Source organism: Nerophis lumbriciformis, linkage group LG31 (genome assembly GCF_033978685.3).
Source record: "Nerophis lumbriciformis linkage group LG31, RoL_Nlum_v2.1, whole genome shotgun sequence".
In the NCBI taxonomy this organism is placed as follows: domain Eukaryota; kingdom Metazoa; phylum Chordata; class Actinopteri; order Syngnathiformes; family Syngnathidae; genus Nerophis; species Nerophis lumbriciformis.
In genome coordinates this window covers 1-10,000 of record NC_084578.2, presented here as the reverse complement: position 1 = coordinate 10,000, position 10,000 = coordinate 1, and positions in this window count along the sequence as shown.

Below are 10,000 nucleotides of genomic sequence, written 5' to 3'. Positions count from 1 at the left end.
GTTAGGGTTAGGGTTAGGGTTAGGGTTAGGGTTAGGGTTAGGGTTAGGGTTAGGGTTAGGGTTAGGGTTAGGGTTAGGGTTAGGGTTAGGGTTAGGGTTAGGGTTAGGGTTAGGGTTAGGGTTAGGGTTAGGGTTAGGGTTAGGGTTAGGGTTAGGGTTAGGGTTAGGGTTAGGGTTAGGGTTAGGGTTAGGGTTAGGGTTAGGGTTAGGGTTAGGGTTAGGGTTAGGGTTAGGGTTAGGGTTAGGGTTAGGGTTAGGGTTAGGGTTAGGGTTAGGGTTAGGGTTAGGGTTAGGGTTAGGGTTAGGGTTAGGGTTAGGGTTAGGGTTAGGGTTAGGGTTAGGGTTAGGGTTAGGGTTAGGGTTAGGGTTAGGGTTAGGGTTAGGGTTAGGGTTAGGGTTAGGGTTAGGGTTAGGGTTAGGGTTAGGGTTAGGGTTAGGGTTAGGGTTAGGGTTAGGGTTAGGGTTAGGGTTAGGGTTAGGGTTAGGGTTAGGGTTAGGGTTAGGGTTAGGGTTAGGGTTAGGGTTAGGGTTAGGGTTAGGGTTAGGGTTAGGGTTAGGGTTAGGGTTAGGGTTAGGGTTAGGGTTAGGGTTAGGGTTAGGGTTAGGGTTAGGGTTAGGGTTAGGGTTAGGGTTAGGGTTAGGGTTAGGGTTAGGGTTAGGGTTAGGGTTAGGGTTAGGGTTAGGGTTAGGGTTAGGGTTAGGGTTAGGGTTAGGGTTAGGGTTAGGGTTAGGGTTAGGGTTAGGGTTAGGGTTAGGGTTAGGGTTAGGGTTAGGGTTAGGGTTAGGGTTAGGGTTAGGGTTAGGGTTAGGGTTAGGGTTAGGGTTAGGGTTAGGGTTAGGGTTAGGGTTAGGGTTAGGGTTAGGGTTAGGGTTAGGGTTAGGGTTAGGGTTAGGGTTAGGGTTAGGGTTAGGGTTAGGGTTAGGGTTAGGGTTAGGGTTAGGGTTAGGGTTAGGGTTAGGGTTAGGGTTAGGGTTAGGGTTAGGGTTAGGGTTAGGGTTAGGGTTAGGGTTAGGGTTAGGGTTAGGGTTAGGGTTAGGGTTAGGGTTAGGGTTAGGGTTAGGGTTAGGGTTAGGGTTAGGGTTAGGGTTAGGGTTAGGGTTAGGGTTAGGGTTAGGGTTAGGGTTAGGGTTAGGGTTAGGGTTAGGGTTAGGGTTAGGGTTAGGGTTAGGGTTAGGGTTAGGGTTAGGGTTAGGGTTAGGGTTAGGGTTAGGGTTAGGGTTAGGGTTAGGGTTAGGGTTAGGGTTAGGGTTAGGGTTAGGGTTAGGGTTAGGGTTAGGGTTAGGGTTAGGGTTAGGGTTAGGGTTAGGGTTAGGGTTAGGGTTAGGGTTAGGGTTAGGGTTAGGGTTAGGGTTAGGGTTAGGGTTAGGGTTAGGGTTAGGGTTAGGGTTAGGGTTAGGGTTAGGGTTAGGGTTAGGGTTAGGGTTAGGGTTAGGGTTAGGGTTAGGGTTAGGGTTAGGGTTAGGGTTAGGGTTAGGGTTAGGGTTAGGGTTAGGGTTAGGGTTAGGGTTAGGGTTAGGGTTAGGGTTAGGGTTAGGGTTAGGGTTAGGGTTAGGGTTAGGGTTAGGGTTAGGGTTAGGGTTAGGGTTAGGGTTAGGGTTAGGGTTAGGGTTAGGGTTAGGGTTAGGGTTAGGGTTAGGGTTAGGGTTAGGGTTAGGGTTAGGGTTAGGGTTAGGGTTAGGGTTAGGGTTAGGGTTAGGGTTAGGGTTAGGGTTAGGGTTAGGGTTAGGGTTAGGGTTAGGGTTAGGGTTAGGGTTAGGGTTAGGGTTAGGGTTAGGGTTAGGGTTAGGGTTAGGGTTAGGGTTAGGGTTAGGGTTAGGGTTAGGGTTAGGGTTAGGGTTAGGGTTAGGGTTAGGGTTAGGGTTAGGGTTAGGGTTAGGGTTAGGGTTAGGGTTAGGGTTAGGGTTAGGGTTAGGGTTAGGGTTAGGGTTAGGGTTAGGGTTAGGGTTAGGGTTAGGGTTAGGGTTAGGGTTAGGGTTAGGGTTAGGGTTAGGGTTAGGGTTAGGGTTAGGGTTAGGGTTAGGGTTAGGGTTAGGGTTAGGGTTAGGGTTAGGGTTAGGGTTAGGGTTAGGGTTAGGGTTAGGGTTAGGGTTAGGGTTAGGGTTAGGGTTAGGGTTAGGGTTAGGGTTAGGGTTAGGGTTAGGGTTAGGGTTAGGGTTAGGGTTAGGGTTAGGGTTAGGGTTAGGGTTAGGGTTAGGGTTAGGGTTAGGGTTAGGGTTAGGGTTAGGGTTAGGGTTAGGGTTAGGGTTAGGGTTAGGGTTAGGGTTAGGGTTAGGGTTAGGGTTAGGGTTAGGGTTAGGGTTAGGGTTAGGGTTAGGGTTAGGGTTAGGGTTAGGGTTAGGGTTAGGGTTAGGGTTAGGGTTAGGGTTAGGGTTAGGGTTAGGGTTAGGGTTAGGGTTAGGGTTAGGGTTAGGGTTAGGGTTAGGGTTAGGGTTAGGGTTAGGGTTAGGGTTAGGGTTAGGGTTAGGGTTAGGGTTAGGGTTAGGGTTAGGGTTAGGGTTAGGGTTAGGGTTAGGGTTAGGGTTAGGGTTAGGGTTAGGGTTAGGGTTAGGGTTAGGGTTAGGGTTAGGGTTAGGGTTAGGGTTAGGGTTAGGGTTAGGGTTAGGGTTAGGGTTAGGGTTAGGGTTAGGGTTAGGGTTAGGGTTAGGGTTAGGGTTAGGGTTAGGGTTAGGGTTAGGGTTAGGGTTAGGGTTAGGGTTAGGGTTAGGGTTAGGGTTAGGGTTAGGGTTAGGGTTAGGGTTAGGGTTAGGGTTAGGGTTAGGGTTAGGGTTAGGGTTAGGGTTAGGGTTAGGGTTAGGGTTAGGGTTAGGGTTAGGGTTAGGGTTAGGGTTAGGGTTAGGGTTAGGGTTAGGGTTAGGGTTAGGGTTAGGGTTAGGGTTAGGGTTAGGGTTAGGGTTAGGGTTAGGGTTAGGGTTAGGGTTAGGGTTAGGGTTAGGGTTAGGGTTAGGGTTAGGGTTAGGGTTAGGGTTAGGGTTAGGGTTAGGGTTAGGGTTAGGGTTAGGGTTAGGGTTAGGGTTAGGGTTAGGGTTAGGGTTAGGGTTAGGGTTAGGGTTAGGGTTAGGGTTAGGGTTAGGGTTAGGGTTAGGGTTAGGGTTAGGGTTAGGGTTAGGGTTAGGGTTAGGGTTAGGGTTAGGGTTAGGGTTAGGGTTAGGGTTAGGGTTAGGGTTAGGGTTAGGGTTAGGGTTAGGGTTAGGGTTAGGGTTAGGGTTAGGGTTAGGGTTAGGGTTAGGGTTAGGGTTAGGGTTAGGGTTAGGGTTAGGGTTAGGGTTAGGGTTAGGGTTAGGGTTAGGGTTAGGGTTAGGGTTAGGGTTAGGGTTAGGGTTAGGGTTAGGGTTAGGGTTAGGGTTAGGGTTAGGGTTAGGGTTAGGGTTAGGGTTAGGGTTAGGGTTAGGGTTAGGGTTAGGGTTAGGGTTAGGGTTAGGGTTAGGGTTAGGGTTAGGGTTAGGGTTAGGGTTAGGGTTAGGGTTAGGGTTAGGGTTAGGGTTAGGGTTAGGGTTAGGGTTAGGGTTAGGGTTAGGGTTAGGGTTAGGGTTAGGGTTAGGGTTAGGGTTAGGGTTAGGGTTAGGGTTAGGGTTAGGGTTAGGGTTAGGGTTAGGGTTAGGGTTAGGGTTAGGGTTAGGGTTAGGGTTAGGGTTAGGGTTAGGGTTAGGGTTAGGGTTAGGGTTAGGGTTAGGGTTAGGGTTAGGGTTAGGGTTAGGGTTAGGGTTAGGGTTAGGGTTAGGGTTAGGGTTAGGGTTAGGGTTAGGGTTAGGGTTAGGGTTAGGGTTAGGGTTAGGGTTAGGGTTAGGGTTAGGGTTAGGGTTAGGGTTAGGGTTAGGGTTAGGGTTAGGGTTAGGGTTAGGGTTAGGGTTAGGGTTAGGGTTAGGGTTAGGGTTAGGGTTAGGGTTAGGGTTAGGGTTAGGGTTAGGGTTAGGGTTAGGGTTAGGGTTAGGGTTAGGGTTAGGGTTAGGGTTAGGGTTAGGGTTAGGGTTAGGGTTAGGGTTAGGGTTAGGGTTAGGGTTAGGGTTAGGGTTAGGGTTAGGGTTAGGGTTAGGGTTAGGGTTAGGGTTAGGGTTAGGGTTAGGGTTAGGGTTAGGGTTAGGGTTAGGGTTAGGGTTAGGGTTAGGGTTAGGGTTAGGGTTAGGGTTAGGGTTAGGGTTAGGGTTAGGGTTAGGGTTAGGGTTAGGGTTAGGGTTAGGGTTAGGGTTAGGGTTAGGGTTAGGGTTAGGGTTAGGGTTAGGGTTAGGGTTAGGGTTAGGGTTAGGGTTAGGGTTAGGGTTAGGGTTAGGGTTAGGGTTAGGGTTAGGGTTAGGGTTAGGGTTAGGGTTAGGGTTAGGGTTAGGGTTAGGGTTAGGGTTAGGGTTAGGGTTAGGGTTAGGGTTAGGGTTAGGGTTAGGGTTAGGGTTAGGGTTAGGGTTAGGGTTAGGGTTAGGGTTAGGGTTAGGGTTAGGGTTAGGGTTAGGGTTAGGGTTAGGGTTAGGGTTAGGGTTAGGGTTAGGGTTAGGGTTAGGGTTAGGGTTAGGGTTAGGGTTAGGGTTAGGGTTAGGGTTAGGGTTAGGGTTAGGGTTAGGGTTAGGGTTAGGGTTAGGGTTAGGGTTAGGGTTAGGGTTAGGGTTAGGGTTAGGGTTAGGGTTAGGGTTAGGGTTAGGGTTAGGGTTAGGGTTAGGGTTAGGGTTAGGGTTAGGGTTAGGGTTAGGGTTAGGGTTAGGGTTAGGGTTAGGGTTAGGGTTAGGGTTAGGGTTAGGGTTAGGGTTAGGGTTAGGGTTAGGGTTAGGGTTAGGGTTAGGGTTAGGGTTAGGGTTAGGGTTAGGGTTAGGGTTAGGGTTAGGGTTAGGGTTAGGGTTAGGGTTAGGGTTAGGGTTAGGGTTAGGGTTAGGGTTAGGGTTAGGGTTAGGGTTAGGGTTAGGGTTAGGGTTAGGGTTAGGGTTAGGGTTAGGGTTAGGGTTAGGGTTAGGGTTAGGGTTAGGGTTAGGGTTAGGGTTAGGGTTAGGGTTAGGGTTAGGGTTAGGGTTAGGGTTAGGGTTAGGGTTAGGGTTAGGGTTAGGGTTAGGGTTAGGGTTAGGGTTAGGGTTAGGGTTAGGGTTAGGGTTAGGGTTAGGGTTAGGGTTAGGGTTAGGGTTAGGGTTAGGGTTAGGGTTAGGGTTAGGGTTAGGGTTAGGGTTAGGGTTAGGGTTAGGGTTAGGGTTAGGGTTAGGGTTAGGGTTAGGGTTAGGGTTAGGGTTAGGGTTAGGGTTAGGGTTAGGGTTAGGGTTAGGGTTAGGGTTAGGGTTAGGGTTAGGGTTAGGGTTAGGGTTAGGGTTAGGGTTAGGGTTAGGGTTAGGGTTAGGGTTAGGGTTAGGGTTAGGGTTAGGGTTAGGGTTAGGGTTAGGGTTAGGGTTAGGGTTAGGGTTAGGGTTAGGGTTAGGTTAGGGTTAGGGTTAGGGTTAGGGTTAGGGTTAGGGTTAGGGTTAGGGTTAGGGTTAGGGTTAGGGTTAGGGTTAGGGTTAGGGTTAGGGTTAGGGTTAGGGTTAGGGTTAGGGTTAGGGTTAGGGTTAGGGTTAGGGTTAGGGTTAGGGTTAGGGTTAGGGTTAGGGTTAGGGTTAGGGTTAGGGTTAGGGTTAGGGTTAGGGTTAGGGTTAGGGTTAGGGTTAGGGTTAGGGTTAGGGTTAGGGTTAGGGTTAGGGTTAGGGTTAGGGTTAGGGTTAGGGTTAGGGTTAGGGTTAGGGTTAGGGTTAGGGTTAGGGTTAGGGTTAGGGTTAGGGTTAGGGTTAGGGTTAGGGTTAGGGTTAGGGTTAGGGTTAGGGTTAGGGTTAGGGTTAGGGTTAGGGTTAGGGTTAGGGGTTAGGGTTAGGGTTAGGGTTAGGGTTAGGTTAGGGTTAGGGTTAGGGTTAGGGTTAGGGTTAGGGTTAGGGTTAGGGTTAGGGTTAGGGTTAGGGTTAGGGTTAGGGTTAGGGTTAGGGTTAGGGTTAGGGTTAGGGTTAGGGGTTAGGGTTAGGGTTAGGGTTAGGGTTAGGGTTAGGGTTAGGGTTAGGGTTAGGGTTAGGGTTAGGGTTAGGGTTAGGGTTAGGGTTAGGGTTAGGGTTAGGGTTAGGGTTAGGGTTAGGGTTAGGGTTAGGGTTAGGGTTAGGGTTAGGGTTAGGGTTAGGGTTAGGGTTAGGGTTAGGGTTAGGGTTAGGGTTAGGGTTAGGGTTAGGGTTAGGGTTAGGGTTAGGGTTAGGGTTAGGGTTAGGGTTAGGGTTAGGGTTAGGGTTAGGGTTAGGGTTAGGGTTAGGGTTAGGGTTAGGGTTAGGGTTAGGGTAGGGTTAGGGTTAGGGTTAGGGTTAGGGTTAGGGTTAGGGTTAGGGTTAGGGTTAGGGTTAGGGTTAGGGTTAGGGTTAGGGTTAGGGTTAGGGTTAGGGTTAGGGTTAGGGTTAGGGTTAGGGTTAGGGTTAGGGTTAGGGTTAGGGTTAGGGTTAGGGTTAGGGTTAGGGTTAGGGTTAGGGTTAGGGTTAGGGTTAGGGTTAGGGTTAGGGTTAGGGTTAGGGTTAGGGTTAGGGTTAGGGTTAGGGTTAGGGTTAGGGTTAGGGTTAGGGTTAGGGTTAGGGTTAGGGTTAGGGTTAGGGTTAGGGTTAGGGTTAGGGTTAGGGTTAGGGTTAGGGTTAGGGTTAGGGTTAGGGTTAGGGTTAGGGTTAGGGTTAGGGTTAGGGTTAGGGTTAGGGTTAGGGTTAGGGTTAGGGTTAGGGTTAGGGTTAGGGTTAGGGTTAGGGTTAGGGTTAGGGTTAGGGTTAGGGTTAGGGTTAGGGTTAGGGTTAGGGTTAGGGTTAGGGTTAGGGTTAGGGTTAGGGTTAGGGTTAGGGTTAGGGTTAGGGTTAGGGTTAGGGTTAGGGTTAGGGTTAGGGTTAGGGTTAGGGTTAGGGTTAGGGTTAGGGTTAGGGTTAGGGTTAGGGTTAGGGTTAGGGTTAGGGTTAGGGTTAGGGTTAGGGTTAGGGTTAGGGTTAGGGTTAGGGTTAGGGTTAGGGTTAGGGTTAGGGTTAGGGTTAGGGTTAGGGTTAGGGTTAGGGTTAGGGTTAGGGTTAGGGTTAGGGTTAGGGTTAGGGTTAGGGTTAGGGTTAGGGTTAGGGTTAGGGTTAGGGTTAGGGTTAGGGTTAGGGTTAGGGTTAGGGTTAGGGTTAGGGTTAGGGTTAGGGTTAGGGTTAGGGTTAGGGTTAGGGTTAGGGTTAGGGTTAGGGTTAGGGTTAGGGTTAGGGTTAGGGTTAGGGTTAGGGTTAGGGTTAGGGTTAGGGTTAGGGTTAGGGTTAGGGTTAGGGTTAGGGTTAGGGTTAGGGTTAGGGTTAGGGTTAGGGTTAGGGTTAGGGTTAGGGTTAGGGTTAGGGTTAGGGTTAGGGTTAGGGTTAGGGTTAGGGTTAGGGTTAGGGTTAGGGTTAGGGTTAGGGTTAGGGTTAGGGTTAGGGTTAGGGTTAGGGTTAGGGTTAGGGTTAGGGGTTAGGGTTAGGGTTAGGGTTAGGGTTAGGGTTAGGGTTAGGGTTAGGGTTAGGGTTAGGGTTAGGGTTAGGGTTAGGGTTAGGGTTAGGGTTAGGGTTAGGGTTAGGGTTAGGGTTAGGGTTAGGGTTAGGGTTAGGGTTAGGGTTAGGGTTAGGGTTAGGGTTAGGGTTAGGGTTAGGGTTAGGGTTAGGGTTAGGGTTAGGGTTAGGGTTAGGGTTAGGGTTAGGGTTAGGGTTAGGGTTAGGGTTAGGGTTAGGGTTAGGGTTAGGGTTAGGGTTAGGGTTAGGGTTAGGGTTAGGGTTAGGGTTAGGGTTAGGGTTAGGGTTAGGGTTAGGGTTAGGGTTAGGGTTAGGGTTAGGGTTAGGGTTAGGGTTAGGGTTAGGGTTAGGGTTAGGGTTAGGGTTAGGGTTAGGGTTAGGGTTAGGGTTAGGGTTAGGGTTAGGGTTAGGGTTAGGGTTAGGGTTAGGGTTAGGGTTAGGGTTAGGGTTAGGGTTAGGGTTAGGGTTAGGGTTAGGGTTAGGGTTAGGGTTAGGGTTAGGGTTAGGGTTAGGGTTAGGGTTAGGGTTAGGGTTAGGGTTAGGGTTAGGGTTAGGGTTAGGGTTAGGGTTAGGGTTAGGGTTAGGGTTAGGGTTAGGGTTAGGGTTAGGGTTAGGGTTAGGGTTAGGGTTAGGGTTAGGGTTAGGGTTAGGGTTAGGGTTAGGGTTAGGGTTAGGGTTAGGGTTAGGGTTAGGGTTAGGGTTAGGGTTAGGGTTAGGGTTAGGGTTAGGGTTAGGGTTAGGGTTAGGGTTAGGGTTAGGGTTAGGGTTAGGGTTAGGGTTAGGGTTAGGGTTAGGGTTAGGGTTAGGGTTAGGGTTAGGGTTAGGGTTAGGGTTAGGGTTAGGGTTTAGGGTTAGGGTTAGGGTTAGGGTTAGGGTTAGGGTTAGGGTTAGGGTTAGGGTTAGGGTTAGGGTTAGGGTTAGGGTTAGGGTTAGGGTGGTTAGGGTTAGGGTTAGGGTTAGGGTTAGGGTTAGGGTTAGGGTTAGGGTTAGGGTTAGGGTTAGGGTTAGGGTTAGGGTTAGGGTTAGGGTTAGGGTTAGGGTTAGGGTTAGGGTTAGGGTTAGGGTTAGGGTTAGGGTTAGGGTTAGGGTTAGGGTTAGGGTTAGGGTTAGGGTTAGGGTTAGGGTTAGGGTTAGGGTTAGGGTTAGGGTTAGGGTTAGGGTTAGGGTTAGGGTTAGGGTTAGGGTTAGGGTTAGGGTTAGGGTTAGGGTTAGGGTTAGGGTTAGGGTTAGGGTTAGGGTTAGGGTTAGGGTTAGGGTTAGGGTTAGGGTTAGGGTTAGGGTTAGGGTTAGGGTTAGGGTTAGGGTTAGGGTTAGGGTTAGGGTTAGGGTTAGGGTTAGGGTTAGGGTTAGGGTTAGGGTTAGGGTTAGGGTTAGGGTTAGGGTTAGGGTTAGGGTTAGGGTTAGGGTTAGGGTTAGGGTTAGGGTTAGGGTTAGGGTTAGGGTTAGGGTTAGGGTTAGGGTTAGGGTTAGGGTTAGGGTTAGGGTTAGGGTTAGGGTTAGGGTTAGGGTTAGGGTTAGGGTTAGGGTTAGGGTTAGGGTTAGGGTTAGGGTTAGGGTTAGGGTTAGGGTTAGGGTTAGGGTTAGGGTTAGGGTTAGGGTTAGGGTTAGGGTTAGGGTTAGGGTTAGGGTTAGGGTTAGGGTTAGGGTTAGGGTTAGGGTTAGGGTTAGGGTTAGGGTTAGGGTTAGGGTTAGGGTTAGGGTTAGGGTTAGGGTTAGGGTTAGGGTTAGGGTTAGGGTTAGGGTTAGGGTTAGGGTTAGGGTTAGGGTTAGGGTTAGGGTTAGGGTTAGGGTTAGGGTTAGGGTTAGGGTTAGGGTTAGGGTTAGGGTTAGGGTTAGGGTTAGGGTTAGGGTTAGGGTTAGGGTTAGGGTTAGGGTTAGGGTTAGGGTTAGGGTTAGGGTTAGGGTTAGGGTTAGGGTTAGGGTTAGGGTTAGGGTTAGGGTTAGGGTTAGGGTTAGGGTTAGGGTTAGGGTTAGGGTTAGGGTTAGGGTTAGGGTTAGGGTTAGGGTTAGGGGTTAGGGTTAGGGTTAGGGTTAGGGTTAGGGTTAGGGTTAGGGTTAGGGTTAGGGTTAGGGTTAGGGTTAGGGTTAGGGTTAGGGTTAGGGTTAGGGTTAGGGTTAGGGTTAGGGTTAGGGTTAGGGTTAGGGTTAGGGTTAGGGTTAGGGTTAGGGTTAGGGTTAGGGTTAGGGTTAGGGTTAGGGTTAGGGTTAGGGTTAGGGTTAGGGTTAGGGTTAGGGTTAGGGTTAGGGTTAGGGTTAGGGTTAGGGTTAGGGTTAGGGTTAGGGTTAGGGTTAGGGTTAGGGTTAGGGTTAGGGTTAGGGTTAGGGTTAGGGTTAGGGTTAGGGTTAGGGTTAGGGTTAGGGTTAGGGTTAGGGTTAGGGTTAGGGTTAGGGTTAGGGTTAGGGTTAGGGTTAGGGTTAGGGTTAGGGTTAGGGTTAGGGTTAGGGTTAGGGTTAGGGTTAGGGTTAGGGTTAGGGTTAGGGTTAGGGTTAGGGTTAGGGTTAGGGTTAGGGTTAGGGTTAGGGTTAGGGTTAGGGTTAGGGTTAG